The 6,089-nt window shown below is 34.2% G+C and overlaps 1 non-coding gene across 1 annotated transcript; it reads right to left on the bottom strand.

The window, feature by feature from the left end:
* Positions 1–396: 396 nt before the first annotated feature.
* LOC122124389 lies at positions 397–520 on the bottom strand. Its single transcript, XR_006150532.1, has one exon. It is a non-coding gene; the product is annotated as a small nucleolar RNA SNORA40 (small nucleolar RNA).
* Positions 521–6,089: the final 5,569 nt, after the last annotated feature.

Here is a 6,089-nt window from a genome sequence, read left to right as displayed (position 1 = left end):
TATCTCGGGGTTCATTTCATTTAGCATCATCCTATATGGTCATATGTACATAGCTTTTGAGCTCTTCTTCTCATCTGATAAGATTATCCTAGATGTTTATTTTGAGTAGGAAAACAATGCTTAATAATATGACCTAAATTCTCAACTTTCCTTTATAGATATATATATATATATATACATATGAATGAAACAAAATGTATAGTAATAAATATTAGACTCCACAATACCGTTTTAGAGATCCTCTTATTTAAAAAAAGCCATCTTCATTATCACATGAAAACTGAAATGTTTACTAAGTCTCAGAAGCATAAATTAGCTTTAGTATCAACTTTATTCTCAGAGCCAACCTGTGGTGAGTTTAAAAAAAAAACCCACATTGCCAACTATTATAAAAATCATATTCCTTCTCACATGTACCAAAATCTTATATCAATCATGAGTTCTAGGTTACAAAAGAAGATTTACTGTTTGCACCTGTCTGTAATGCTTTGTTACAAACAAAGAAACACACACAAATGCTATATAATGATTTCTTTTTTTGTCCTTGGGCTTGAACTTACAGCCTGGACACTGTCTCTAAACATTTTTCTTTGAGCCCAGCACCACTTCCCAATGTTCCTCTTTCAACTGTTTCAATAAAAAGGAAATGAGATGTGTTCATTTGATATTTTGATTGCCTATTTATTAAGGCAGCTTTGATTACAGAAATTTAAGAATTAACAAGTGAAAATATCTTTTTAAAATATATAACCATATATATATAAAATATATAACCATATAATCTCTTGTTTGGTCTTCTTACCTTAGCATGACCTTTCTTTGATTTATTCTTTAGAGAGGGAAATTCTAAAGTCTAAAGTATGTTATTTTTTGTTGTTGTTTGTTTTGTCAGTTGTGGGGCTTGAACTCTGCCCTTGGGTGCTGTCTCTATGCTCTTCAGCTCAAGGCGAGCGCTCTACCGCTTGAGCCACGGCGCCACTTCTGGTTTTCTGGTGATTAATTGGAGATAGGAATCTCAAGGACTTTCTTGCGTGGTCTGGCTTTGAACCGAGATCCTCAGATCTCAGCCTCCTAACTAGCTAGGATTACAGGCGTGAGCCACCAGCGCCTGGTTATTGTTACTCTTTTGCTTAACTCCTAGCAGTGATTTTGCATGTCCCATTTAGCAAGGGAAAATATCTTATACTATAAAGACTGTGGATTACTTGTTTTAGAGCAAGAAACTTTTGACAGATATGTCATTTTATGTTACATGATAAATTGAAACTTACTCTTGGCATATAATAATATATCTGTATATTCAAAATGCAATAACAGTGTCAGGCATTGTCACAGGCACTTAGTTGTAGAAATAAATAATCTAAATAGGATCTGAATAAGTTAGAATTAGTTCTATTGCTGTAAGTAGAGATCTACCTCTACAGAGACAGATATACCACAACATATATCTACATTTGTGGTTTCCAAGCTGTTTCCCATATCTAACAATTATCAGAAAATTTGCCACAATGAAAACTTAAGTATATATAAATATGAAGTACATAATAAAATTTTAGTTTGTATAATACACTATATCATGTAAAAATCTTGAATATAACATAAAATATTATATTATTTCTACACTCATATAAATGTAAACTAAGTGAAATCGATGTTAAAATCAGTGATGTTCTCTGAGCGCTGAAGGCTCACTCATGTGAAACTAGCTACTCAGGAAGCTGAGAATCACAGTTCAAAACCAGCCAACGCAGAAAAGTCCTTGAGACTCTAATGCCCAAAAAACTACTTAGAAAATGCCAAAAGTGGCTCTGTTGCTCAAGTGGTAGAGCACTAGCCTTGAGAAAAAAGAGGCTCAGGGGCAGCACCCAGGCCCAGAGTTCAAGTCCTAGGATCAGAAAAAAAAAGACAATTATTTTACCAGGTATTTCCAAATTACCTTTTTGGAAATTATGAAAATGTAAATCCTCAGGAATTATAAATATCTTGTCATACAATGTGGACATTTTGCTTTTCTGATGGTAAGCTCTGATTAAATTCTAATAATTTTATTAATATTGAGTGCTTGTAATTATCTTTTTCACATCAGAATTTTGTTTCTTATTAAAGTTGTTGCCCATCAGTTTATATTGTTTAAGAAGGACTGATAGGTGATACTACCTTTTTTTTTCTAGCTGTGGGGATAAAGCCAGGGCAATAAGCTACATACTAGCTCTGATTTTGGCTTTCATGTTTGTATTTATCAGTGATTGTAATAATGAGTCTTCAATTTTGTCATTTTTGAAGCCTTTTCTACTTCCAAGTAGGTTTAACTTCTAATGTGATGAGGATAACAGACATGAGCCACTGGAATCTTCATTTCTAGGCTATTATAAGGAACTTTGGAATCTTTGTAATGTTGAATCATCTGGTCCAAGAACAAAATATGAGCATTTACCCACATCTTTATTAGCTTATTACATCTGCCAAATCTATATTTTAAATATTTTCTCAAGGAAAGAATTATTTCCATGTTAAATCAGATTTTTCATGATTTTTTATGCTTTATAATCTGAATATATCTTTAAGTTTTATTAAATTTAATTAATTTGATCATTTTTTCATTTTCATATCAACTTTTGATTACACTGCATTTGATGTTGGTGCCCTGCATCTTGTATATACACTTCTCTAATTTGGGGAGGGGAAGGGTAAAAAACAAAATGCTTAAATAAAGATACAGGTTGACCCATTGTAACAATGAGATGTACAAGACACTATGTTGAAAATGAACTTTACAACTTCAGTGTGGGAAGGAGTAGTTGTAGAGGTGGGAGGGAAGGGATGGTAGGGGGAAAACAAAGGAGGAGGCAACAATGCTCAATAAGAAATGTTCTCATTACCTTGCTCATGTAACTGTAACCCCTCTGTACAGCATTTTTACAATAAAAAATGTACAAAAAAAGATCTCCTTCCTTATTTAGATAGGCATGGTACTATATTTCTCACCATTTCAAGAATAATATTACAGAGCTCTAATGATAAAATTTATACTTATGTAGATCTTTATTTTTCAATAATATCCTTTTTAAGTCTGAACACCATAATTGCCTCTAATATTTATATTCATTAGCATTTTATATTGATCTTTTGGTATATATATATATACATATATATACTATATATCTCTTGGTGTATATATATATATAAACACTATATGTAATGTATATACCTGTGTACATATTTTCCTAAAAAACATTATATAAGCCCCATGTATTGAACATTTTTATGAGGGAAGAATGTTGGGGTTTGTCAAATATTTTATAAGCATATATTAAAGGATTTATATGGAATCCATTAATTGCTTACAATAGTAGATTATAGATACTGATATCCTAATACTGAAATGTCTTTGTTTTGCAAGAGTAAGATATATTTGCACATAGTAAATTAGTCTTATAAAATATTGCTGGATTTTTTAGGGTTTCTCCATTCATTAGAGGAAATGAAATCATTGTATAAATTTCGTAATTGTATAATTTTTCATAAATTGTATAATTTTATGAATATCTGCTCTCTCAGGATCAGAAAAGGTGTTTCTCTGACTTTTTAAAATAGTCAGGGGGCTGGGAAGTTGGCTCAGTGGTAGAGTGCTTGCCTTGCATGCCTGAGGCCCTGGGTTCGATTCCTCAGCACCATATAAGCAAAAAGAAAAAAGCCGGAAGTGGCGCTGTGGCTCAAGTGGTAGAGCACTAGCCTTGAGCTGAAGAGTTGAGGGATAGCACTCAGGCCTAGAGTTCAGGCCCCATGACCAGACCCAAAAAAAATTTAAAAAATAAAGTAAAATTAAATAGTCAGGAATTCTCCTGTGTTTTGGTTAATTCTCATAACTTTTAAGTAGTGTTGGCATGGTTTGTTCCTTTAAGGATTAAAAAGTCATCTGAATTAGGCACTATTTCAGGAGGGAACTCTTTGACAATATCCTTAATATCCTCTATGATTATTGACCTGTTTAGGAATTTTATCACTTCTTAAGTAAATTTTGGTAGTTCAGGTTTTTCTAGAAAATCAATCACTTTATCTGGGTTTGCAAACATTTAATTTCCTGTATAGCTATAAATCTCTCACTTTTATCAAACTATAATCAGTATTTGTACATTTGCAGTCTTGCTAGATGAAGCTCGCTAGGGGCATATGATTTTATTAGCTGTTTTTAAAGTATAATTACATATAGTTTTGTTTCTATTTTATTAATTTTCCTTTTAATTTTTGTGTTTCTTCTCTACTTTCTGCATGGCAGTGAGAAGTAAGTAGGAAGCAGGATATAAGTCCTAGGAGTTTTCAGTTTTTAGTAAAGTCCTGATCTATCTATTTAGAAGAAATAAAAATTATAAAAGAAATAGTTGAGATAAGAGTCTGATACTCTAGGATACTGTACACATAGCAAGAAGTTATCAGGTTGATTTTGGGAACTTCAGCCCTCCCTTCCTATCAATGTTATTATTCTCTTGACATCTGAAGTTCAGTTTGTGTCTTAGCATGACATTTCTAGCAGTGAATAAAACGTAGACTTAGAAAACAAAAGAAGAAGATGAAGCAATTACTTGACATTATGCACATTGATTTTTCTGAGAAAACAAGTGCAACTGTCCTATTATCTAGTCAAGTTAATTTCCAGTCAGGCTTGGTATCACACATGCATAATCCCAGCTATTTAGATGATAGAGGCAATAGGATCATGAGCTCAAAGCTATTCCAGGTAAACTAGATTCACCATACCTCAAAAACAAGATGAAAACAAAAAGACTGTGAAATGTGTCTAAGTGGTAAAGCTCTTCCTAGAATTAATTAATTCAATTAACAGGACCTCAAAAGACCTCATTTCCATTTTCTCACCTTTTCTCCAAGGTGGCCTTGGGCAAATCATCTAGTGTCTTCACACCTTGGTTTCCTCATGTGTAAAATGGTTATAATAATTGTAGCTATCTCATAAGAGTGTTACGGGGGTTATATGGACTGTCAGGTCTCATAAAGATATATAGCATATGGTGGGTGACTGGCAAGGAGTAAGCTTTATTTAAGTGTCTACTTCAGAGACCATTGAGATCCCTGTGGATGGCAGCAGGCTGGGAGGATTATGTAAGAATTCTCCTTGCAAGGGTCCTTCTCTGTTCTGACACATGCTATGGGCTGATGAGGAAGAAAGCCCAAAGATAGCTACTTTTCTTTAGAACATCAACCAATAAAACTGCTTACTCTTGGCCTGTGGGCAGTTGCAATTAACTGTTTGCTGTTTGTGGTTCCTCTGGCTCTTAATCAATGAAGGCTGCATACTTCCTCTTGCAAATAAAACCCCAGGAGGCTGAGTAGTAAAGGACTTAGGAAGTATCTCAAGATACTTAATAGAAATAAGAACTTCAACTTCATAAATCAATTTTGTCTCCTTTCATCTGTCTGCTACACCAAGCCGTGGAGATCTGAGATAACCTTAGCACTGAGCAAACCATCAAGAGGGCCTCAGGCTCACACAGTTTGAGAAAGACAGAAGAGTCTTAGTAGGGATAATTCTAGTGACGAAGTCTTGGTACTGAGTCTATGAAGATATTAAGTAGTTTCTTTTACTTTTTTGGTTCTTGTTTTGACAGCACTGAGAATTTGAACTAGGGTCCTTACATTTGCTAGACATGAACACTGTCATTGAAGCACACCCTCCAGCCTTTTCTGCTTTGGTTATTCTTCAGATAGGATCCCATATTTTTGTTAAGGCCAGATTCAGGTCACTGTGCTACCCCTATATCCCAAGTACCTGGGATTACAGGCATGATCTATCACACCCAATCCTCCTTTTGATTTTGCTGAAACTCTCTGTGTAATGAGAGACAGACAGACAGACAGGCAGAGACAGAGAAAGACAGAGAGAGACAGAGTCAGACAGAGACAGACAGAGACAGAGACAGACAGAGAGAAGTGGAGAGATGACAAAGGTGGAGGAAGAAGGGGAGGAGGAATGAATACAAATAAAAACTTCTATTCACTCTTGTATAAAAATTGTAGGAAAAATGGATAACACAGGCAACTTAATGATTCTTAGTTCAAGCTTCACATGCAGAGAA

Source organism: Dipodomys spectabilis, unplaced genomic scaffold (assembly GCF_019054845.1).
Source record: "Dipodomys spectabilis isolate Male_0828 unplaced genomic scaffold, ASM1905484v1 ptg000006l, whole genome shotgun sequence".
Taxonomy (NCBI): Eukaryota; Metazoa; Chordata; class Mammalia; order Rodentia; family Heteromyidae; genus Dipodomys; species Dipodomys spectabilis.
This window is presented reverse-complemented; position numbering and strand designations above follow the sequence as displayed.